At 42.1% G+C, this 26,125-nt stretch overlaps 1 protein-coding gene and 1 long non-coding RNA gene across 20 annotated transcripts in view; one reads left to right on the forward strand and one right to left on the reverse strand.

Moving 5' to 3' along the window:
* LOC135306332 (uncharacterized) overlaps window positions 1-451 on the reverse strand; it is a 38,904-nt gene extending 38,453 nt beyond the window's left edge. Inside the window, exon 1 of the long non-coding RNA XR_010367137.1 lies at window positions 188-451. This is a non-coding gene — a long non-coding RNA (uncharacterized LOC135306332). The remainder of the gene's footprint in view (window positions 1-187) is intronic.
* A 175-nt stretch (window positions 452-626) lies between these two features.
* The window catches only part of RHOBTB1 (Rho related BTB domain containing 1), a 72,620-nt gene continuing 47,121 nt past the window's right edge, over window positions 627-26,125 (forward strand). For 18 of the 19 annotated variants that reach the window (XR_010367121.1, XR_010367125.1, XR_010367118.1 and 15 more), the window contains exons 1-2: window positions 627-761; window positions 5,077-5,172. The gene's annotated coding sequence lies outside the window, so the exon portion shown is untranslated. Of the gene's footprint in view, window positions 762-1,102; window positions 1,125-5,076; window positions 5,173-26,125 lie in introns of those variants that run through there. The other variant, XM_064430006.1, reaches the window with a different exon arrangement.

Below are 26,125 nucleotides of genomic sequence, written 5' to 3' on the forward strand. Positions count from 1 at the left end.
GCAGTGTAAGTGGAAAGCATCCTGAGCGGAAAACAAGCTCAACGTGTTGTGTTGTTTTGTTTTTTTTTTTAGCTACGATTCAGCATGAAAGTTCTGTGTGGGGAAACTGAGGCGAGCAGTGCGGTGGGATTTACTCGTCAGCAGTGTTAAACAGAGGAGCATTCACAGCTCAGGGAGGCGCACACACCTTGATCCACATTTCGTCGTGCGGATGCTCACGCGGAGCAGGGAGGAGGCGGCTGGGGACCCCACCCTCCCGCGCACGGAGGTGATGCCATTGCGGCCGCTCCCCGCACGGGGCCCCGCAGGATTTCCTGCCTCCGCAGCCCCTCAATTCCTGGAAGCGATCTCTCCCGAGGGCAGGAAAGGCGAGCGCGCCGCCGCCGGCCGCCCCGGAGCGCCGTGAGGGGCGCGGCGGCCCCCGGCCCCTCAGAGCAGGGCAGGGCAGGGCAGCGCGCGCGCGGCGGCGGCGGGAAGAGCGCGCGCGCGCTGCTGTAACGGCCGCGGCGGCGGCGCCGCGTGCCGGGGCGCGCTCACGTGACGGCGCTGGTTGGCTGGGACGCGCGCGCCCGCTCCGCGCTGGGCACGGCAGAGAACAGAACGGCACGGCAGAGAACAGAACGGCACAGAACAGAACGGCACGGCAGAGAACAGAACGGCACAGAACAGAACGGCACGGCACCTGAGACACCGCAGCGCCCTCCGCACCCCGCTGAGCGTCACTTGTGCCCCGTCCCCAGCCGGTCCCGCTCCGCCCTCAGGTGAGACGCTGCGGCGGCGGGCGCGGGACGGGCAGACGCCGCCGCCGCCGCCGGTCGCTGCGGTGACCCGGCGGGGCCGGACGCCGTGGGAAGCCGCGGCGGAGGAAGGAGCGGCGGGAGGCTGGGGCACCGCGGGCTGGGACCGGCGGGCCGGGAGCGCTGCCCGTTCCGGGCCGGCTCCTGCCCCCGGAGGGTGCCGCACCTGCCGCCGTGCCCTGATGTCCCGCTCCCTCCCGCGGTAAGGTCAGCAGTGCTGACGGCTCGCTCGGTGTCAGGCGGTGCTGCTGCATCGCTCCCGAGCCGTTCCGTACCGTTAGACGGGCTCGCTGATCCTCCGGCTTCTCACGGTGCAGGCAGGGCTGGGTATTTATCGCCACACCTGGCATGACTTTTACGTGCTCTTGCAGAGGGCTCCTTCACAAAATTCATCTTGGCTAACGCCTGTTTGTGAAAACTAAATGGGCAAAACTAAAATCTGTTCTTATTTCACTTTCTGGGTATTTCACTTTCTTGGCACATTTGGTATAGAAATGAAACTTTCTTCTCGTGTAGAACCTCCAGGCACTTTCTGCATGCACTTTGTTTGAAAAGCAATTTGCTGAATTAACGTAGCATGCACAAAGATAACTTGAGTTGACATACTAGCAGCGTACCATCTATCTCGTGAGCAAAAATGGAATATTCCTGCCCTTAGGTTCCTTTTTAATCTTAAATTATTAATGGTCCTCTGCATTACAAGAATGAAATTTGTAATTGGTACAGAGTGCAAATACATGTAGAGAGCTGAATACAAGAGGAGCTGGTTATAAAGAAGGATGTGTCTCCCTAAAAGACCTAGCAGGAGAATGACTTTCAAGAGCTCTTTCTCTTCTTTACAGTTGTTGAGAACCTCTGGGGAGAAGCAGTAGGCCATACCTAGCCCAACTCTTCTGCAGCTCTTGGGAAAAAGAAGTGACAAAAGGGAAAACCTTTTCTCTACTTGGGGGGCATAGGAAAGTAGAGCTTGAGAGTTACTTGCACTTTCGTTTAGCAGCTGTTTGACTGAGTTGTTGGGGGTGCCCTTAAGATAGGGCTAGTGGCAATCATAATATCTCATCTTCTTTTAGAACCTGATTGTCAAGTTCATACCGAATGTTGTCATTTGTACTTAGTTAAATGGAAATATTTGTGTCACACTTCATCATGTTGTTGTCTGTGTAATCAATACAGGAAAAAGTTCCTTTTTCTCTGAGAGACCCCAGAAAGAAACATACTTGCCAAAACTGAAATAGAAAGGGCAAAACACTTGCATTTGCTATGGATCCAACAACATTAAAGGTTTGAATGTATGTTGAGAGGAAATGTTGGTTTAGGTATCAATGGGAAGTAACATTTCTACTGTCTGTTCAACCATGTAATGTAGAGCAAGTGAGGTGTGTCACAGTAAAGATTACAACAGTGAACTAAGGTTCTGCTCTTCCTTTTACTTAAATTTCTCACAGTATTGAGCTTTTAAAGGCAAAAGTTTGAAGTGAGACCATATTAAGTAAGTCAGAAACATAAGGCTTAAAAGCACTTTTCTTCCATGTAATCCCTCAAGGTTTGTTGAAGACATTCGGGCAGATGTACTGTGAATTTGTGGCGTTACAGAAACTGAAACCAATGCACAGAGATGATGGGCTAGTTAAAGGAAACTCGTAAAAAAACTTGAGAGGATAAAATTCTGCAATATTGTTTGTTTGGTAATAATAATAATAATAAAAATTCCCAACAAACCAAACAAAACAGGAGAGAGGCAAAGACTGGATCAGCTAAGGCTTCTGAACAAAAAGCTGAGGTGCATTTGAGGGGAAAACTGGGCTGAGATTTCTTGAGTTTTCTGTAGTGTCAGTGTGTATGAGGAGTGTCTTGTCTGTCACAGAAGAGGCTTCTAAACCAGATTAGACATGACTGTTGGCCACAAGGAGTCATCCAGAGAGCCCAGTGTTCCACCTGGCCTCCTTTGAGATCCTTCTGGGTTTCCACTGCAAATGTTCTTGCCAAAATGCAGCAGGTGTTCCTGTTCCTCACCTTCCTGCCTGTTTAAAAGAAATTCCCCACTTTGGAAAGTTACACCATGCAGGTACACCCCTCAGTGAATTACTCTGTGTTCCAGCAGGTTTTGGTTTCCTCAGCCCACGGTGACCTTGCTGCATGCCCTGCACACAGTATCACGGTGTGCTTGTTGTCGTGGGTGAGCGTTAGTTCAGGCACTGCCTGCCTGGGTGCAGAGCACCTGGGAGAGAGAAGGAAGTGCACTGCCACCATCAGAAGTGATGCTTTCTCTGCAGGCACACAGGGTGAGGGTCACAGCAAGGCAGCTTTCTTCCCAGCTGTGAGCTCCTCGAGACTCTGGTAAGGAAGGTGCATGTAAGGTTTAGTTGCTCTGTTCCTCTGAGTGCAGATCATCATCACAGAGAGACATCTGCCTCCACTACCGTGGTATGAGAGATGTTTGTATTTTAGAGTTGCAATAGAGTAGAACAATGCTAATTAAAAACTCAACTATCTTCAAAACCAGAAAGTGGAAGACTGAGGGCGTGGGAGATGAAGGCCGTAAACTTTTATCTGTAAAGTGGAACTTTTAGGCTTATGCTTTAGTAATGATGAAAATCAGGTTTAGCTACATTTCTATCTGCTTACATTCTTCAAACAACTGCTCTCACTTTACAGCATAACAATGTAAAAATATCTCAGCAAGCAGGAGAGTCTTAATGTGGCCTTTAATAGGACAATAATGTAAATGATTAATGATTGATGAAAAAGAATTGTGAATGAGCTTGTGGAAGGGCTTTACATGTCTGTTTGAGAGTAAGAAGGATCTTGATGTATCCTTGGAGGTCATGTCTGTAGATTTCAATGAGGGTGAAGCAGAGAAAGGCTGTTAGAAGCAAATGAGATCTCAAAAAAGTAAAAACATAGAAAGCTCTGGGTTTTTGATCAGATAAACCAGATGCCCTTTTTTAGTTTGCTATTTTGAAAAGAAATGTTCTGAAAGAAACGGCAACTAACTTCTAATCTGCCATCAATACTCGAGAAACAAGTGCAGTTACAAATGGTACAGTATCACATAAGGTATCTGTTTAAACAGTTTTAGAGCCCTGAATATGCGAATGTCACTAATTAATAATTTGGGGAGCTGTTTAATTGTGGCTTTAGGCTGTTATTTGTAGGGTTTACGAAGGGAGCTGTGTGGGCCTGCCTTGGAGGAAGTAAGGGTGAGCACAGTAGAAAAGATGGTGAGAAGATTCTCCACAGTAGTAGCTGCATGAAACATGGCAGTTCAGGAAGATTGATATGTCTTTGCCACTAAAATGCTTATTGATAAGTAGCAAAGGGAAGGGCAGGACACTCAGAGGACATAAACATCATGCCTCTAGCTCTAGTGTCAATTCTTGTGGCTTGTCTATTTCACAAAGGTGAAATAAAGTGTTACTTCATTTTCTGTTTGCTCTCTCTATTGTGTTGTGCTGGATATCTACAGAAGGTTGTCATTTCTGTGAGAAATTAACTTCAGTCCTAAATTCAGTTCTGAAATGATCCTGATAAGAAGGGAGAAGTGCCCAGTGGGCCACTACTCTGTTCATTTGAAGACTCTGCATTTCACTGCTGCTATTCAAACTAGCCTGAACCTCTGAAACCTTCTTGTGCCCCTGAGCTTTGCTTTTAGGGCAGCATCTGAGGTGAAATCAATGTTGTTCCCACCTTTGGTTCTTGCAAAACCTCCACCTTGCTCCTGGATGGAAACCAAGCCACAATAAAGTAGGCATTTACCAAACATGGTTAATTTCATTTGTTACCAAAGGGTGGAAGCCACACAGAATTCCCAGTTCATGTGTCATCAGGCTGTCAGCTCATATTTTAGTCTTGTCACCTTGAAGGTAGCCAAAAAATCCCTCCTCAATCTGTTGCCTAAGAGAGAGGAGCTGGTGAACTGGGATACAGCAGTGTTAGGTTCTGACACCTAAGGTGGTTTGGTTTTTTTTAATCTAAATCCACAGTGAAATTATTCATGAACAAGCTTAATTTGACAGAGTTGTGTCAATCTCCAGTTATGCCCGAAAGCTCATCAAGCTACCCATGATTTCTTCACTGCTTTGGAGCAAAGAGTGTTTTAGTGAAGATACACAGTTTACCTGTTTGAAACTTCAAAAGACTGTTTTATTGACCAAGCAGGCTTGTTTTACAATATAAAACGCATCATAAAAGATGTTGTTGTTGTTGTTGCATGTGTTGTAATTTTAGGTTGAAAATAGTAAAGTTTATTCTTTTTTTTTTTTCCTTCTTTCCTCCTTAGGAGTACCACATTAAGAGAAAGACATGAAGTATTTTTAATGAAATTCTGCTTTTGATCAAGCTGCTAAAAATGGATGTGAACATTTTCTCCTGTGAGGTAAGTATGACAGAAAGAAATTAAAAAACCCTGACTTTTTTCACTTAGTGTTGCCTGTCACCACTGCTCTTCTGAGCAGCAGCTTTTGGTCAAGTATTTTAGAGTTATAACATCTGTGTCTTGGCAAACTTTGTACCAAAAGTCTTAACTGAAAAGTCGTACAAATAATAGTTTCATTTACAGGATTAGTCAGCTTTGTTCTGATATTCCTGCAGATAAACACAAATGTTGGTGTTGCAGGGCTGGTAATGAGCAGCTTCTGCACAGAGTAGCTTTTGACCCAATGTCAAGGTTTTTTCCAAGCATCAGCGAAACGGAAGCTGCAAAGTCTGATTTTCAAGAGTGAATACTCAGACAGACAAACTGCAGGTGCAGGAAATGAGTGAGATCCTGGGATGAAGGAAGAGTTTGCACCACAGACATGTAGGTACTTTTCCATGCATCCAGGCAGCTTTCTGAGTTCTTGCTTTAGGCAGACTAGGGAAAAGTGGAGCTTTGGTCAGCCTGGGTTACAGGTGTATATTTATACTGCTTTTGTCAAGTATCACAGCCAGATCTTCACCATTCCTGCAGTAAATATGTAAGGTACTTAAACCAAATACATGTCCTTAATTTAGGATTGTGGGAAAATTCAGGTTATAAGGACCCTCAGGAGATCATAGAGTCAAACCCTCTGCTCACAATTTGGAGTAGTCAATGAAATTAGGTCATTTTCATCCACTGGCCTTCTCAGTCTGTTATATGTTCAGATGTATTAACAAAAAAGATTCATAGCTTTCCACATGTATTAAATGTACATTATAATAATGCAGATAGGGATGTAAGATGCTACTAAAATTTGTCAGAAGGGAGAATGTTTAAATTAAGAGAGGATTGCACAAGAATGGTCTGTTTCTCTGAACAAAGGAAACAATAAATCTCTGATGTGTTCATTTCTTGCAATTGCAAACGAAACCTCCACAGGTCAGCTAACACTGACCTAATGTCATGCTGCCAGTATTTTCAAGATGGGTTCCCTGCTAGAATTACCCCTTCCCAGGCATCTCTGGGGAATTGATTTATTTACTTCCTCCGGTAAGCAAAATTGCTTTCTCATAATAAAAGGAAGGGAAGTTAACATGGCTTATCCTGTCTGAAACATGTTACTGAAACATTTCCTCTGAAGTATAAATATTTGTTCATGGGAAAACATAGTGACAATGTGAATAAAAATAAACATCTTGTCAGGAAGCTTAGGGAGCTATCTCCCCCCTGGGCTCTAAAAGTAAACACAAACCAAGCATTCCTCCTCCCCACATCATTGTGTACTACCAAGCAGAACATTTTGGGAGCCCTAAGAGTAGCTACTTCCACTGTTTTGGCCAGGGAGGATTATTCAATGAAGGGGTTAATCTTGTCAGGAGAAAGACATTTTAGCATTCAGAGCCTCATAGGAGGGTCAATGAAGTGAAGAGACACTTGGTTTACTTTGGATTTATGCTTATCTCAATGTGCTTTGAATTGATCCCTCAAAATTGGTAATTTAATAGCTTTAATAGTTACATTAGTAATTTAATGAGCCCCTTTCAGGACATCATCAAAGACAAACAGATTCTTTGTGAATAAAAATAGAAGTAATTTTATAGGTAATGCAGTTCCTGAAAGCCAGTATACAATATTGCACATATCCAAGTTGTGATTGTCATGGTTTAACCCCAGCCAGAAACTAAGTACCATGTAGTTGCTTGCTTATGTACCTCCAGTACATAAAAGGGGAAAAGAATTAGAAAAAATATCAAACCTGTGGGCTAAGGACTGTTTAATAATTGAAATAAAATATGATAATCATTGGAATTAAGAAGGAGAGAAAAGAAAGGGAGAGAAATAAAACCCCAGAAAAACAAGTGGTGCACATGTGCTGGCTGAGGCCCAGCCCAGTCCTGAGCAGCAATTGGCAGCTCCCAGTTGATTCCCCCAGTTTATATACTGGGCATGACCTTTTGGGGTGTGGAATATCCCTTTGCCCTGCTCCCCCTCAGCTTCTGGTGTACCTGCTCACTGGCAGCGCACTGAAATCTCTCAGTTTGGAGTGAGCACTACCAAGCAACACCTACAACACCCGTGCGTCATCAGCGTTCTCATAATGAGTCCAAAACAGCTCTGCACCAGCAACTGGGAGGAAAATTAACTCTATTCCAGCTGAAATCAGGACAGTGGTGCTATGAATTATTTAATATGCATTGACTGATCTCACCATCAAAAAGTACCTATTGAGGGAAATGGTACACACAGGAATCCAAATATCTCTTTTCACCTCTGCTCCCAGTGTCAAGCCTTGCTTCCCAGACTGTTTTAAATTAATTTCTGAGTGACATGTATAGCTCATGCAGCTAAATTACAGAACAGTATTCTCAGAAATTTGCTGTTTCCATACCAGTTCCTGTAGTTTCTCTGATTTGGTCTCACTTCTCAAAGTGAATATATCTGCAGGTCTGGAAAAAAGCTAACTTGTGGATGGGTATGTGCTTGAATCAGAAAATGCTACATTTCTGGAAGGTGTGTCTTTGTAGAGGTGTTATTTACTCCTTAATATCGCAGTCAAAGCTTATTTGCTTCTGGGATTCTGTGTCACTTGAGGCATTATGAGACAAAGTAGTAGTAAATTTAGCTGTCTGGGTAAAGAAGCTACTGCTCTCTCAGAGATTAGTGTCTTCACAGTCAATGGAATAAAATAGCTACTGCCTCTACAGTGCAATCTGGCACTTGAATGTATCTGACAATTCAGGATGGTAAATACAAAGTTCTGGACTGTGCAGAGCCAGCAGAGGGGTGTGTGTGCAACAGTAACCTTCAGCAGTATTAAATTTATCAGAGGAAATTTTAAAACTGCTTGAACTACTTCTCAGACTTAAGACTACTTGTGACTAGAGATTAAAAACAAGGACTGCCTTGTGTGGGTGGTTCAGGTGTGAGAGGAAGGGCAGTGTTGCTGTTTGTTGGTTTTGATCTTTGTAGTTAAATTTATGTTCTCTAGCACTGTTTTTCATACTGTTGAAATCCATGTTTCTAACTTTTTCATGAGATTTGCTGTGCTTTACATAAAGAAGAATGTTTTTCACAACACCTATGCAGAATAAGGAACAATTTGTTACAGTTAGGTGGGAAAGGAAGAAAGAAATTATGCAGTTCTGAAATGTCCATTAATTCAGGGAGCTTAAGTATCAAGGTACCCAACATAAGAAATCCAAGCTGGGATACAAAATCAGTGCTGTCACATCAGAACATTCTCTTGCTAGCTGGAATTACCTCTCACACCTCTGGAAGCAAGGGTCCAGCACCCTCAAAAGGAGGATTTGCAGTAACAAACACATGGTATGGTAACAGTACCTGAGCTTTAGCTGCTTTTTGTTTTCAGCTGCTTTGTCAGGGGTGAAATTTCCTTCTGCATGGGCTCCTAGAAGTGCTCAGCATGGGCAGGTGTCCCAGTAATTGTCCTGAGCAACTGGTGCAGTTTACACTTGAGATGGATGTACGTGTTGTGGGGCCTTATGGCTGTCCATGTTTCAGTTCTTGATTTATGGCTGTTCCATAACACTTGAACTTCCTGAATTTGCCACTTCTATTTCAGAGGCATCTTTTTGACTGTCACGTGAGCTTATGACAATAGTGTAGATTATTGGTCACTAAATACAGAAGAATATTACATAGAATACAGTCTTCTAAGGAAAATACCTGTGGGTCAGGCTTTCCTTAAAGCAATCCAGCTGTCTCCATTGAATTTCTTCAGGGGTGAATTTCGTTCTTTTAATTCTCTAATGTGTTTGCGACAGTGCGCCCACTGGCAACACAATGATTAAGGAACTTTTAACTTACTATAAGGGTACAATAGTCTTTTAGCTGTAGATCTCAATTTCAGCTAGAAGCCTAATGTAGAAAATTGGAATGGTGGAGGAATGTTTATCTTCTGTAACAGATGCAGTTTGATGACATTTTATTGGCAATTCCTTCTGTAAATAATTCGTACCTTTTCCTGCAAAAATATTTTGGGGACAAGGTGCGGGAGAGATTTAATTCTCTTGGGGATTTTATAATGCTACAAAATGAACGCTGCTCTAGCAATTTTGTCAATACGTATGGGAGTAAATAAGATCAATGCCTTTGTAGTTCTTCTCTTCTTCCTTTACCTAGGAAAAGAACTCTTGCCTGACTCAGAAAAGTTTAAAAATAGAATGCTATGTGTCTTGCTACTTTGTTGAAAGAGGAAAAAAACCCCTGTTAGTAGAATTCGTGATGCTTTGGCAGTATGACTTTCAAGCAATGAGTGGATGAGAAATTCCAAGGCACTAGAATATTTTTGATTTTGTTAAAGCTCCCTGAATGCTTCAAAACCACTGCTGCTGCTGGATCTAGGGTTTGGTGTTTTTTTTAATTTTACAAAGGTATATTCTGTTCCAGACATATTTAAATGCTGCACTTACAAGTGTAATTGGAAAGTGATGTCTTTTACTCAGTACTTTGCAAATTACACGGTATACACACACTCCTTTAAGTTCTCTGATTTGTGCTAATCTGTAGTTCAAACCTGTAACAGTGATACTTTTCAGGCAGATCCTGGAAGTAGTCCTACACTCTCTGTGGAAACTACAAATATATGCAAGAAGTATGTGATTTCATGGTTGATAGCTTTTGAATGGTAGCATTTAAAAGAACAAAATCCTTCTTGGAAACTATTCCTAATAAACATAATTAGGGAAGTCTCATCAAGCAGCCTGTGGTGAAACATGCAAACTGTCTTTATTGCCCGCTGCTTAGACTTGGAATCAGTCGTGTGTGTTTTCTTGTATGGATCACTTGTGTGCATTCTTCTGCAATTTCTGCAATTACCATTATCCTTCAGTTATGCCGTTTTGCTAGAATTTATAGGAAGTGTTTCAGGAAGTGAATGATATCCATCAGAACCAACCCTGGTAATATTCTTTTTGCATATGGTTTATAACCTTAACTCACTGGGGAAACAAAAAACAAAAAAACAACAACAACAACAAAAAAAAAACCCAAACAAACCAAAAAACAACAACAACAAAAAAACCACCCAACAACAACAAAAAAAAGAAACTAGATTTGTCTAGACATATTGAAGTAAACCACTAAAATACATGAGTGGCATTTGGAAAGTAGAAACCTTGTGTTGATATAATCCAGTCTAACCCGCTGAATTTGTTGTGTTGCAAAAATGCAGGCTTTGCAAGGCAGTCTTTGCTAGAGTGACTAAATCATGCCAATAAACTGGTGTAAGGTGGTGGTAAGAGGCACAAGGTCTTACCTTCCTGGAAAAGCTTTCTCTTTCAAAAAATGAGTGGTTCCAAGGTATAAAATACAGAGAATGTAACAAAGTTTGAATTTTGGTCTTGAATTCATAAAATCCTTCAGCGTTGCTACTGTGCAGAATCACACTGTTCAAAATAAATGAGGAATTGTACTGTAATCTTGGGGGGGATTATAATCCAAATAAGCACACCCTTTGAACAACCTAGTGAAAAAATAGTGAAGTTACAGGGGCTTCATTCATTTCTGTTTTGTTTCAGCTGCCTTATCATCTTTCTAAGACAGGCATGTAGCACCTAATTCTGTGGACTTTTTCTTCTTGAATTACTCCCTGAATTGAAGCCCAGAGGAGTCACTAGAAGCTTTTCCTCAACACTTTCAGGAGGATTTGTATCAGGCTCTTAAAACCATAACTGGGTCTTACTTTCATGTCTAGCTCGCTATGGACAGAGGTACAGAGGAGTAAGTTGTAGCTAATAAGGCTGTTTCTCTAAGATCAGTGATGATGAGATTAAGCTGCCTTTGATTCTTCTACTTAATCCTGCTCTGTTGGTTTGGCAGCCTATAAAGATCAGAGTATGGCTGGTGGCTGCTGTTCTTGTATATCAGCAGTGATTCAGAGACCAATAATGCTAGGCTTTGGCAACTGTGAAAAAGGCGACAAAATCCACTTTGTTTCTCTCCCCCTCACCCTACCCGAGTTTCCAGTTCCTGTAACTGGAGATCTGTGTTCAAGACTTGTCCTCATCATCTCTTTATACCACCAACAGAAGCAACTCCAAGCAGGGATGGCACATGGTTGCAGAGATTTCTATTTGTGTATTGCTCCTGTCGAATTTCTGAATTTTTTGACCAATATTTTAGCTTCTAAAATTTGGTCTATATTTTGTATCCTTCTGTGTATAAATCTACTAGGCTTTTAATAGGTGATTTCTGCAATCCTCAAAAGGCACAGAGAGCATTTATAATGCTTGGAAGAAAAAGGGCTGATCCATTTATGTACGGTTTTTAAAGCTCAATAGCTTAGATAAGAGTGAGAAGCAAAGACTGTGTATGTCATTGAAAACCTCCTGTAGTTGTAGTACAAAGATGTTTCAAGTCTCTTGGAAACCCACCACTCAGAGACAAGTGAAATTTGACTGATCTACATAGAGCAGAGATGGAGACTGACAGCTAGCCACAAGGTCAGACAGACAGAAAATCTTCCCCAGCTGACTGTTTGCTATGACTCTTATTTCATATCACAAAGGAGTTCTTTCCATTCCATTAACATCTGATTAGATGGCAGAAACATTTTAAGAAGCTCTGAACAGTTATGCAGATGCCAGCACTATTACTTCCAGATTCATTCCCTTGCCAAACAGCAAAATGACACAGTCAAGAAGAAATCCTCCTACTAGTCAGTTTTTTCTATTTAGGTTTTTCTTTTTTTTTTTTTTTGGATGTGTCTTTATAAGTTGATTAAATCATGGATCTTGTATCCATGTTGTAGTCCTGAGGAGCAAGAAGTGTGGAATATAGCAAATACAAGCTGTTGCAAAATTGCTCCCATTAGAAGAGATTACACATGTGATACAAAACTCTGCCATAGAACCAATTCTTAAAACAGCCTTATCCTCTCTGGGTTGGGAGTGCAGTGAGCCATAACTCTGCCACTTCTTCCCTTGGGATGCTCTTACATAACTGCTCAGCTGTTTCTCTTGCTGTTCTTCTTATTAAGCCAAAATTTTGTTTTGCTTAATTGTATCCTGTACACCTAACTTTGCAGACTGGGACTGTTCAAGTGATCCACTCCCTTTTAAGACCAGACCCCGCAGTCTGTAGAAGGAGAAGGAGGCAGCAAAGGCAGTTTATCAGAGTTTAAGGGGCCATCAGAGAGACTGTGACAGCGCAGGTGCACAGGCTGGGACATACCTGTGTTGCCAGGATTTTTAGTGAAAAAGCTTCTGCTAGGATTTTTCCTGTCCTGAGGAGCTGAGAGCCTCAGGAAAGAAATGTAAACAATAACTATCTGCTGCTGTGGAGTGCCACAGGTGAATCTTCCATTGGTCCATGTGGATTGTTTTCAATCAGTGACCAATCACAGCCACCTGTGCCAAGGCTGTGAGGGTCACAGGATTTTTGTTATTCATTCCTGTTCTATTCTTGTCTTTGTAGCCTTCTGATCTTCTTCTCTCTGTTCTTTTAGTATAGCTGTAATGTAGTATTTTAGTATAACATATATCATAATAAATCAGCCTTCTGATGAAAATAGAGTCAAGCCTCGTGTCCTCGCACCAGGGATCGCAGTTTAAGCAAGATACCTGCCCTTCCAGCAGTGGGGACAGCCAGGTCCGGGGCTGCCTGAGGCTGAGGGCAGCCAGGAGGGCGAGGGCAGGGCTTCCCCCCCATGCTCAGCACTTGTGAGGTGGCTGCTGAGAAACTCTGCTCAGGCTTCACTGCTCCAAAGAGAGATTGACCAATTGAAGACAGCACAACCAAGGGCCACTAATGCTGTGGGGAAACTGAAATGTGGGATATACACAGACACACTGAGCGAGCTGCTTATCCAGCCTGGAGAAGAGAGGGTTAAGAGGGCATCTAATTACTACCTCGGGTAGTCACAAGGGGTTATGGGGAAACCAGATCTTCTCTGTGCAACAAAAGGACAAAAGGCAGCAGTCACAAGTAGCAGCAAGGCAGGTGTAAAGAAAAACTTTTCTCACTGTTGTAAAAAAAGCCATTTTCATAGTGAGTGGAAGCAATGGAACATGGATTGGAGATTGTGGACTGACTGTCCTTAACCAGATCTAGCTTTGAAGTTAGCTGTGCACTGAGGAGGAGGTTGGACTAGATGACCTCTGGAGGACTCTTCCCATCTAAATTGGTATTCTGTTTTGGAGTAAGGTGGAGAAAATCAGGGTCTTGTCATTAACAGGATTAAATATGGAAGCAGGGAAATGCAAAATCCAATATCCTCCACACAATTAGACTGAAAACTAAAGCATAGTCGAAATATAACACTCTGAAAAAATGTAGATATTTAATTTTTATTCCACATTATAAGTATTGGTATTTTCCTTCTGTAGATGGTTTCTTTCCTGTTTACTCGGCTGTTTAAAATACATGCCTATATTAAGCCTTCTATATCCCTTTTCTAGTGAAAAAGAATGGGGAAATATAATTCATAAGGCAAACCACTGGTGCTATATATCATTCACAGAATGCTCTAATAAAATCTGGTGCACTGCGGGCTTCTTAAGCGACAATGGTCTTGCACTATATTTAGCATTCAATGAAGAACTGGAAATAAACCTAACAAATAAATGTATAGTGGTCTATGTTGGTGTCTAACAAAAACAGTGAAGGTATCACTGCATGTGTTACACGTCTCCATCTCTGAGAATTAAGACAAATGCAGGATTGTAGAAAAAGGGATGCAAGTGCCCTAATCAATTTGCATAGCTGGCTGAGAGTAGATGTTGATGTCACTAAATAGAGACACCTTACGTCAAATGCTAACCAAAGAGAAGAACAGTCTGGGTACAATGTGCAATAGTTTTGAAAAGAAAGCTAATTAGGAATGCATGAGCATTTGGCAAGGGTACATTGCAGCCCTGAATGCAAACCTTTTAATACAAAAAATTGTATTGACAGGAAATGAGTTGAATTTTATTTCAGTGTTTATAGAGCATATTCTTACGTAGTTTTATTTAAGGTATTTGTTCTCTTTATGAATTTTTTATTGATAAAACCTAATGAAATATATCCTAAACCATTAAACTAATGAAAGTAGTTAGAAATTATTTTGATCTACCCACGTCATTGAAGTCTCTAAGCCTAATTGTGGGGAAAAGTAGACTACAATGATAGGAGCTGGGTAATTCTGATGTTTTAATTCACATGCTGCCAGTTGGCTGAGACTACATATACCACATGCAATGCGTGGATGGTGAAGTCCATAACTGAAGTACCACGTTTCCTTATTTTGTTTGTACAACATTCACTCATGTTCTCTTTTTATTGTTGAAAGCAAATTTCGTGGACTGAAGAGAGCTCCTTCTGTCCCTGTGAGGTTGCCATATCCAATGTGGAACCCATACAGGACAATTTAACTTACTTTGTTTTACTTCATTCCTTGTGCGTTTAAATTATTTCCACTAACATTTGATTAATCCAAACATGCTCCTAAAGTCTTCTAATATGAAAGGTGCCTGCATTCACGGGTAAGGGAGAGAGAGAAACTCTAGGATGTCCTGTATGATTTGGTTTGGGGTTTGAACAGTCCCAGGTGGTCTCTGCAAATGTCAGACCTGCCCTCTTTTAGTGAACAAGGTGAGTGCTGTAAGTGTTCCTGCTGAGTGTTGTTGGTCAGCTTGTCACAGGAAACTGCATTTGTGCTTGGGTGTTGCAACCTAAAGCAGAAGAGAAATAATCTCAGTTGTCCTGAATTAAAAGCTTAATTTTTTTTTTAAGCAGACTGTACCTAGATGTCTAATACAGGGAAGAGCCTCTTCCTTCCACATAGCCCTTGGGTCTGGGATGTAAACTTTCTTAGAATGCTGATAAACAGAAATGTAAAATCTACACCCCACAGTCACCATGCTTAGACTATCAGTCCTCTGCAGATGCAGCAGACTTACATGATAGGATGGTGATAAACATAGGCTCCCCTTCCAGAAGAGTTTGTCAAAGAAGCTCTAACAAATGCTTGTAGTTCCTTCTTCCTGCACTTCCTGATATCCCTGACTGGTATTTTTTCAACCTGTCTCCACCTGAGCCTTTCTCTGGTGTCTCAGAAGTGCAGAGGATGGAAGAGCCTGAGGGCACTGAGCTTCAGCATTTCTGAGCTGGTAGAAAGTTCCTTCAGGAGTTCTGCTAACACTGCATGTTGGAACAGCCTCTGGAGTTAAACTGACTCTCAAGATCCAGGAGTAGAAAGGTTATTTGTAAACTCAGTTACAGTCTATGCACAATTGATGCTCTCTCTTGATGTTTTTTAATAATCTGAGAAATATAGTCTCAAAACCAAAAGGTTAGTTTAGCCCCAGAGTAAAAAATAATACATTGGAGCATATGGGGATGTGGATTTACATTTGTGCTTTCAAATGCATTTTATAATTTAGCAAAACTAAGATAATTCTAAGTAGAATTCTCCATGGGAGTGAATGCATTTTTAAATTATTATTTTAGTCTTTTTTTATCCAGTTGTTCTCTCGGTTGTGAGATAGTGTTTAAAGCACATAACTGAGCTGCAGTGACAGAGCTCACTTGGCAGCCCATAAACATGTTTTGGAAAGCTGTATTGACTTGGCAAAAGCAGACTGTAGTTAAATGCTACCGTGGTCCAATGCCATGTCCTTTAGGATTGCTTGCAAAGACAGAGCTTATTCCCTTCTCCCTTTCCCCCTAGCTGTTATTCTTCCCTGAAAACAAACAAATGAAAATGAAAAATCCAAGCTGGCTACCTGGAATCCTTAAACATCCAAATGAGTAAAACTTTACCATTTGTGTATTTTTAATGTTTATGCAAAGTCAGTGGGAATACTTGTGGTTTATTACTGTGCTTTCTTGTACCAAAGCCTAGAAGCTGTCAGTTGCTCCACACCCTATTAGAGATGCATTCCAACCACTTCTCAATGTGTCACTCAAATTTATGGTCAGAACTAAACTGTTTGTTTTAAAAGTTTGGGAAAATGTAAATACGCTTCCATACAGGATTAAGTACCAGAGAACAGAGAATTTCTGGTTGTCCTGGGTTTTTATTTTATACTTTATACTGGAAAAGCTGCAATCTGAATCATTTAAGAAGTTTTACATTTGTGGTGTGAAAGCACTGAATGGTAAAAATTGCTGTAGATGGTCATTAAAATTGAAATGATATAGTAGCATGTACCTATCTCCACAGCAGCAGAAGCTTTTATCACCTTTTGATGAAACAGGAAAAAAGAGAGAAACTTGAGACCTTTTCTTTATCCTCATCAAAAGCAATGCCCTCTTTCTCTTTTTCCCATTTTAACCACCTGACTAATCTTTGTCATTGCTGTATTCTGCTAAATTTACTATTGTAGACTAAAAATAACACTTTCTTCCTGTCCTCTTCCCTTTTTTTTTTTTTTTTTTTTTCTTTCTCTCTGTAGAAAAACTCTGTAAAGAGCTGGGAATCAGATCCAAAGGTTTCTGGGATTTTTATTGGCTTGGTTTGGAATTTTTTTTTTTAATTGCAGTCCAACACTTCTGGAGTCAGCATCATGGCAAGTCTGGTTGCTTTGTATCAGTTTTCTCTGATGTGATGCTAACTTACCTGTTCTCACATTAACACTCACTGTTTGCAGCAGTGATAGTCTAGGTATTTCTAATAGAGACATGGGTTCTAGCTCTGATTTTTCTCCAAAAAATGGTCATTTAGACTCTAGGGAAAAGGTACCAATAAGGAATTAAAAATTGACATACTGAAACAGCTTAGAAAAGGAATCCCTTTTGTATAACACTGCTTTGCCCAGCCTCCTGAATTGAATGGGATGAACATGTGAACATGAGGGGGTTTTTTTATTTTCCTAAAAACTGTGTATCTGAGAGACAAGTGAATACATGGGGTTGTTGTTCTTGCACAGAATGAAAAATTTAGCTCTCATTTGTGGAGAAGAAAAATTCCCATAGAACTTGAAACTTAAAAAACAGAAGGTAATTATACTAGAAATTTTAAATCTGTTTGCTTTTATTTTTACTTTTTGTTGCCTGCATTATCAACTTGATATTTCTGTTATGATATTTGATATTGCTTGTAAGTGGATGTCTGAGTGAGAGTTGTTTTACTTTCTGATGCAATTGTGTTGTCCATCCAAACTGTGCAAAGACAGGAGAAAAACACTTAATATTTGCCATGATTCATGTCGTTCTCCTGCCCCTAATAGCTTCCTTTGATATGAGTTTGCAAACTGTAATTTGTCCTGACATAGATGTACTCAACTGAAAATTGTTGCAGTCTGACCTGGTTAACGTAAGTTTGGCTTCTGGATATTTGAAAAATGTAAGTAATTGACTATAACCAAATGCATTTGGATACTGTTAACCTGTTACTGGTACAGATAACTGTTCCTGTAAGTGGGGTTTTAAACAACTTTGTAATGTTTTCCAAAAAATTACCGTCTTAATGCTATGAGACTGTGCAATGTATGAGACCAGGTTGCTGCAAGAGAGTATTTTTTTAATACTGACTACTTTTTAAATAGTCACAACTATGCCAAAAACTGTCCTTAGCTGTGCAATTATGCCCATACCCCTTAGTGGTCAGTGACAGTTTTGTTGATGTGAAGTGGTAAACACAGAGCCAGAGAGTGCTGTTTTAGCAGGGAGCAGGTCTGGATTGTAACACACAGGGCCTGGAGCTGCTTTCACTGGTTTGAAAACACCAAGTCCAGATTGTCGCTGTAAGAGAAAGGGAGGTTGAGGTTTAATTGTGACGTGTGTATTTTACATGAAGGCTTCAAAACTTAGTGAGAATAGAGAGAAGTGATTTCCAAAACTATCAGCAGCACCTGCAGTAAGAAATCGCATGATGCCCCAACTTAGGGCATCATTCAGGGAGGCTTTCAGGACCTTTGCACTGTGAATGTATTAACAGTATTTACAGTGTATAAAGACTGCCTGGGGGGGGTGTTGCTTTGATTTCAAGCTGTTTCGTGTCCGAGCTTTTACCGTGCGATTCCATGGCGGAAAACCTGCGCTGCGGGCCGTGGGGCAGGGGCGGGATTGTCCCCGGCCATCCCGGCTGCGGGCCGTGGGGCAGGACAGGGATTATCCCCGGTGATCCCGGCTGCGGGCCGTGGGGCAGGAGCGGGATGCGCCCGGTGATCCCCGTGGGGCAGAGAGGGATGCGCCCGGCCATCCCCGCTGCGGGCCGTGGGTCGCTCCGCCGGGCGGGCATGCGGGGGCGGCTCCATCCTCCGCCCCTTTACGCCGCGGCCGCGGTTTCATGAATGAAATCCAATCGCCGCGCTAAAAATAGACCGCGGGGCTGGCACGTCACGGCTGCCGCCGCCCGAGTCAGCGCCGCAGGGCGGGCCGGGCCGGGCCGGGACCCCGCGGCGGGGCCGGGCGGGCGATGCCGCCTCCCTGCCCAGCCGCGCCCTGAGGAGCAGCGGGACGGGGGCGCGGCGGCGGCCGCCACCCCTCCGGTGCCGCGGGGCCGGGGCCAGCCCCGCTGCACGCAGCCCGGCCGCCGGGCATCCCGCCCTCCCGGGTAGGTGCCGCGTCGCCCGGGCAGGGCGCGATCGCGCTCCGAGCTGCCGGTGCGCGGGGCGCCCCGCGCGTCCCGTTTGCCCGCAGGTGCTCTCCCGCCTGGTCGGGAGAGAGCGGGAGGTGGTGGCATCCTCCCCTCCTCCGAGGACGGAGAGGGCTGAGTCCTTGATGAAGCAGATCTGTCTGGTTTCTTTTCCAGCGAGGCCACGAGGTGCAAGGCAAAAATAGACAGTATGATGTGTACGGGAAGCACAAACCTCTGGCGCTTGGTACCTCTGAGTGTCACTTAGTGAAAACCCGAAGGATATCTTTTTCCCCTCTTTTTTCCCTTCCCCTTTCTTTCCCCGTGCTTTGGCTGTGGAGTCTGCTGTGAGTTGCTGTGATAACAGCAGGACGTTGTTGGGGTGTCTTGTGGCACAGATTATCTGGTGTCTCTGTCAGGACCTCTCTGTGGACCATAGAAAGGGGCTGTAGAGACAAACAGTAGTAGACTTTTAATCTGTTCAGTCAGCCTTTAGTAGGTATTGTGGCATCTCACATCTAGAGCAAAGAGAAATCAATCACTGGAAGTACCGAGGCAGACTAGGTGCAGGAGTTGCTGTCTATTGGTCAAGACACTACTCTGAAGGCAACAATATACTTGTTTGAAAAATGATAATAATAAAAGAAATCCCTTGAGGTTCTGCATATGGTCACAGCAAGAGCAAGGAAGTGATGCCAGAATAGTCTCAATGACTTTGTTCATCCTCAGTTTGTGTACTATTTCAGGACACACAGCTGACTTGAAGCCAAATGTTCAGCTTGAGCTGTAATAGCTTGAGCTCTACTAGAAGCTGAGGTGGAAATTAGCTTTTCCAGTGTGCTTAAGGGGAGTCCTTTAGCTGCTGGTCTTTCTAGGCAAAAGTAATTCATGTGGGGAGAAACCCACTGTTGTTAGGATTATGCTGAAGAGTTGTCATGACTGCCCAGTGTAAGTAGTAATATTTCAGTAGAGGGTGTATTTCAGGATCAGGAGTCACACCTCATGGGAATGGAATGGCTTCATTTCTTTTCAGTATTTTTCTGAGGTCCTCTTCCATTAGGTTATGCTTTTCCCTCTGTGTCTGTTGCATTTGCACACCTGATTCTAGGTCTCAGTGCATCTACACACTATTAAAGAAGGAAAAAAAAATGAGTTCAGTATTTGTACTAGGGTTCTTTATCTAAGTGACATAATACTTAATGAGCATAAGATCTGGGACAGGCTCAGATTCACAAAAGTATTTTTATCCAAGAAGAAATAAACATCACTTTTAGCTCTGGGAAGCTTTCTAAAACTCTTGTCCTTTTAAAACTCCAGGCTTCATAAATACTGTAAAGCATTAGGCTGAGAGGAAGAGCTGATCACTTGACCAGTAAATCCTGATGTTTGATTGTTTGTTAATACATTTGATTTGCTGGAAAAATACTTAAGTCCTTTATCCAGATGTTACCCTGTGCTAAAGGGGATGAAAGGACAAAAGGAGGAGAAGCAAAGGATTATCAGGTGTTTGACATGCTCCTCCCTTGCTCCTTTCCTTCCTGCCAGAAAAGTATACAAACATTGTAGAGCAAAGGATGTGCTAGGGAAGGGGGAAAGGAAAAGCTCAGGTGTCCTTGCTGCATACAGCAGACTTGCAGAGCAGCTCAGAGACTGGGTGATTGTATCCTTGGGTCACTGATTTGGTTTCCATAAAAGAGCTCAAAACTTTCTGCTGAAGGAGTGAGTGGTGCATGAGCTGTAATTGGTGCACCTGCAGTGTGTGTGGTCATAGCTGGGGCTCTTTGGCATTACAGGCAGGTCATGAAATAAAAATATGGATTCCCTTTGCCTCCCATCCAACACTATTCTGCTCTTCTGTTTTCCTCTCCTTTCTGTCTGATATGAAACACAAGATAGCAATTTCTTTCTTATTTTTAAATTATTTTTTTCTTTGCAAATTAGTCTCTCTGTGGCACTAGACATCACAAGTAAACCCTCCATCTGTGTGCCTCCTGCACTACTCTGTTAATGTTGCTGGATTTGCATTTGAGACATAAGTGCAGAACTTGACCCATGGTCTGAAAATAGCATTTACCTGAAGTGTTTACTGTTCCAGTGAGTGTTTAGGTCCTTGGGTGGGTTTTTCCTGCTGTCATTATGAGGTCTCACTCTCCTTTGGTAGTTTCCTAGTGGTAATAGTCTTTGGGAATGAATAAAATCCCATATAATGTCTTTCTAAGATCACTGATTAACAAAGAAGAGAATGCATAAGAAATGTCACATTAAGTTCAAGAAGCAAGAGCCTGATTCTATCTTTTGGAAAGAGAACAAGTACAGAAAGTGAATTCAGCAGCTCTCTGTGCTAGAAGGTCACCAGTGTCTCTGGAATATTCTATGTTTGTAGCTCTAGTGAAGCTCAGCAAATATTTTCCCCACAGAAAGGCACAAAAGTTGTGAGAATGCGTTATTTGGTGGTTATTGTTGATATTCTTTCAGTACTGTTGGGAACACTGCTTAGGAGCAGCATGCAGCGTCAACACCTCTTTTGTGTGTGTACAATCACTAACAACCTCTGCTAAACTATCAGTACTTTAATACTGCACAAGCATCTTAATTACACAAGAGTAAAATCAGGCATTTTGTGGAGTTTATTATCATCAAACTGTTGAGTCAGACTTTTCCAGGGACCCATTTTCCTTTGAGCTTCAAGTTTTGTGTGTTATCCCAGGTATTCTTGGGCATGGCAGTCACTAAGGATTCCACTGCAGCTTTGGCTCAGTTATATTAATGCAAGTACCAGAGCAGGAATCAGAGACCTGATGCTCTGTCTACACTGATGGATCATGTGAATCAGTAGCAGGGGATCTGGGAATGAAAAAATTAGTGCTGAGGACCCAGTGTCCGTACTGCACACAGCTCAGAGACAAAGGGCAGTACTTCAGACTGCCTTTGATCTGGTCCCATGGACTGAATGCTTATCACTGGTGGGTGGCACACCTTCCCTTTCAAAATTCAGTTTATGCACTCTGGCTGCACCTGATGTGAACCAAACCATGGAATACTTACTTCAAAAAATGTACTCTTGAGCTGAATTAACATGCTATTAGCAGTGCACCCTTACTCATCTCTAGCAGCTCTAGAGCATAATTATAATTATGCTCTTCTCCTGTTGCAGAAGGAGGACTGATCTGAGGACTTTGTGCATTTTATGGGTGGCTGCTTTAAAAGGTGTCAGCTGTTTGGTGATGGTTATCACCATCAATGGGTATTGTCCATTCTTCAGGTACTTGGTTCTCAGCCACTTTTATTCATGTCAGCCAGTTAATTTCAGTTTGTGATGATGTGATAGATTATGACCCACAGCAATGCCAGATCTTGGTCACTGCCTAGTCCCTTGTGTCTGCTGTGATTATCTCTGGTGGGTGGAATGAAGAGTCAGTTGTGGCCAGGTATATCTGGAATCCTCACAAGATGCTTAGGCAAAAGCTGAAGTGCCCTAGTGGACCCTGGGTGGTTCCACTATGAGTGCTGTTTTCCACATCTCTGTGCACACCCAGAAAGAAGAAGCAAAAAGAGGCACAGGGGACTGCCTTGTGTAGTGGCTTGTTCTTGGGGTAGACTCTGGAAAATTGGTGAAGGGAGGAGTGGCAGTGCTGCAGGCTCTGCCACCCTGTAAAAATCACTCATCCCAGATTCCTACATATGAGGTTTCTGAAATGGTTAAATGTCCTTCACCTGCCATGTGGGTTAATTTCTAGGGCAATGATCTCATCTCAAAGGATATCCCAAGGTATGTCACAGGTCAAAACAATATGTAAGCTGCTCAGTGTAATCAGCTTTTTGATTTCTGCCCTTCAGGTCTTCCTGAAGAACTTGTCAGATACGTGACATAGCTCAAGTCTAATGCTGAGTCTAATTTGGGTCTCTGTTTGGTCTGATAGACTGAGTGTGTATAACACAAAAAGAGGTCCTTGTGAGCTGCATTTTTTGGAGGAGGCTCAGGAGAATCTGTTATTGTGCCTAAAATTGAATGTTTTCATTCTTAGCTATTGAGCTGTCTGCCCTCAGCAGAGGGCAGTCTGTTTTACACGTTGTTATCTGGGAAGAATTTGTGTTTTACTAGTGTCCCTGATTTTTGAGCATCTGAGGAAATGCTCATTCTTATTAATCAAAAGTTTTTGTGTCATCACAGAGGTAGGTTAGGCTTGACAAAGGATCCTAATAATTAACAGAAACAAACAAATCTGGAGTCATGCAGGCAGAGAAGGAGCAGAGTGACAGGCATCTGACGCAGCAAACCAGGAATTATTATTCCCTGTCTCTGCAATTTCTGTGAGGGTTGTGGTGATCATTTGGCTGAGAAGTTTTCTAGCAAACTTAGAGACATCTGTTCTGTCTTCAACTTTACATCATCATTAGGGGCTGCTCCTTTCATTTCTGTGTGAAGCCATGGTCAATTTTTCACTCCGTTTAAAACTTGAGGGATAGAGTGGGGATTATGGCAGCTGATTGGAAGCTTGTGATGACTTCTGTCTTTAAGGTAAGAGGTAGCATCCAGAAATGAATCTGATGCTTATTGATCAAAAGCTGACATGAAAGAAGTTGGTTCAGGTAAGCCAAATGGAGTCTCTCTTGATGAAAGCCTCAGTGTTGAGCTTCTCCAGCTGTATCACATTTTAGCAGCATTCTGAGGGATTTATTTCTTTGTTGATACTGGCCCTAAGCTATCCCAGGACAAAAGAAAAAAGGGTAGAAGCAGGTTCTGCCAATGTGGGAGATAAAGGTGTTTCTGTTGACCTGTACTCTTGTGGGCAGCAGCAGCAGGGTTATCTCATTTATCACCTTGTGCAGTGAAACATTTCCATCAGCTGCCCTTGTCTTCCTACCCATGGGAGAGCCCAGGGTCTCACATTTGCAATCAGGTCAGCTTTAGGATATAAGGGTTTTTCTCCTTCCCCAGTCATTGATATATCTGTTGTTTTCTTCTGCTCATGGACCGGGTAGGGCAAATAGGTGATAAATTCCAGAGTTAATCTTGAATTTCTTCCTTCTGAGGCAGTCTCTTCAGTCTTTCCATGTAAACTGCCAGAACTTGAAATAATGGCAAAAGGGTAATGCTGCTTCATCCTGGACAAGAATTCAGCCTGATATGCATCATGTCCACCTTGTCCCCTGGTGACCTAATGATCTGATCCCACCTTGAGTCTTACTACCCTTTGTCACCAGCTAGTTCTTTGATGCTGACCAGGAATAGTTTTCCTCTTGAAACCAGTCTCCTATGATTTAATAAAATATTAATGTACACCTTTTGAAAAATGTTTTGTGATGCTCTTTCAGCTCCTGGTAGTTTATCTGTTGGTTGATCCCATGTTGTGATTAACCTTACAAATATACTTGGTGGAGTCCTAAATTCTTTGACTAAGTTGAGCCAAACCACAACACAATCTTTTAGCCCTTAACTTTTCCCCAAATCAGATTTTTCTGTGAATTCTACGTTCTTGCACAGGTGAACACTAAATTCCTCCTGCTTTGTCCCCTGGCATATCTGTGTTAATCCCCCAAAGATTCTGAAACACCACATGGTGGGTTATATATTGAGAAAGAACATTTCACACACTTACTCTGGCTCATGTACTCGTTGGTCCCTGCCAGCCTGCTGGTGCCTTGGGATTCTGCACTGCAAGGTAGTGATTTCAGTGCCTGAAGAACTTGGCATTTTGTATCTCCTTTTCCAGTTTCCATGGTTGCAAGCAGTAATTTTGCAACTTGGGGATGTAGGCAAAAGTGTTGCATAGTCTTGTAATTTTTTTTTATATTCTTTTCAACATGTTATTGCCTAATGGTTCTCTGAAGGAGTCACTCCAAAGTTATACTAAAAAATACATCTCCAGAATAGATTGAAGTATGGAGGAGCTACAAATGCACTTTCACATAGTTTTAGGGAAGTGTGTTGTTTGGGGATAATTTTGATAATCTTTTTGCCTTACTGGTGGCCTGACTTTTTCAGATAGTTCCCATGCCCACCATTCATATTAAGTGATGTTAGACTTTGGTGTCTCTTTTCATTAGATTTCTTTAGTATAATTATGGCATTTTAATTGTGGTTGTCACTCCCTTTGTTTGAAGGAGTTCCTGCTTTGCATGTTTGGTCAGATTACTTGACACAGGTCGAATTTTTTTTTTTTTCTCATGGAATAGCTTGAAAAAAAATTCCACTGAACAGGTAAGGTTCTTACATGCTGTCATTCTGAACTGTCATCTGAAAAGTTTGCTCTTAGCACAAGAGCTAAGTAAAATGCTTTCTTTGAGGGGTCCTGTAAGTACACAGCTAAGAAGTAAATGGCTGCAGGATCACCCCATAATCACTGATTAGTGTAGACACTCTCTGTGGTTTGTTTGTGATGTTTGTCATTGGTTTGTGCTGAAGAGAAAAGGGTGGATAATTAGCTACTGTTCTTTGAAAAAAAATCTTGGTTATGTTTTGTATATGCTAGGTGAGGATTTTAAACATCAGAGATTTTAAAAATCAGAGATTGTGTGTGTCTGTTGTGTTTAATTTGTGTACCAGTGGACTCAATAATCAGGTGATGTGCTTCATCTACAGATCTTTTGGAAAATTTCTCCAGAAAGGGAGTGTTTCATTATTGAGGCTGACCAGCTCGCATGCTATGGCAACCACAACTGTTTTATGGTGATTATAATAACAACTCATTTAGTAATGAGGAAAAAACTAAATGAAAAACCAAGTAGCCCACGGCAATTTGAGGTGAAGCAGCAGAAAAAAAATTGGCAACCATAACCATCTGCAAGGCATGGTTCAAAACAGTAGCTTTATATTTATTTGGAAATAAATCAGCTTTATTTGGAATATTTCTTAACTGCTAATCAAGTGAATGAATTAAATGGCTTTATGTTAGATCTTGAGTCTGCTCACATCTCCTGCTTTTTTGGCTGCCTCTGTCTTCTCTTCATCTGCAAACAATCACAGGTGACAATGTAAAAATAGAACATCCTAAGAGATTTTTTGAGATCCTGTGTAATTCTTACGGGTATCTTTTTCCATCCATCTGCTCATCTTTCTTTAGAAGTGGTTTAAGCAGCTGAATTTTTGCTCCTTTCTTTTGGAAACGGTGATTTCTGATCAGACCTTTTCCCTGGTAGGTTCCTTGCTGGCCCTCATTTGATGGCCTTTCTGTCTTTCTCTGGCCTTTGTGTCAGTGCCCTTTCTGGGACTGGTTACACTTCCAGTAACTTTCCTCATAGTTTTACCCTGCTTTGTTTTGCTGGTAAACTAAGCTGTTGCTGGTTGTAGGTTGGTTTTAGCGAGTTTTTCGTTGATCTTAGAATGTTATGCCTTTTTTTAAAAAATCTTTATATATGCTGCTTTGTTCTTGTCTAACCAGTTCAGTTTCAGTTCCAGTTGGTCAT

This window comes from Passer domesticus, chromosome 8 (genome assembly GCF_036417665.1).
Source record: "Passer domesticus isolate bPasDom1 chromosome 8, bPasDom1.hap1, whole genome shotgun sequence".
Taxonomy (NCBI): Eukaryota; Metazoa; Chordata; class Aves; order Passeriformes; family Passeridae; genus Passer; species Passer domesticus.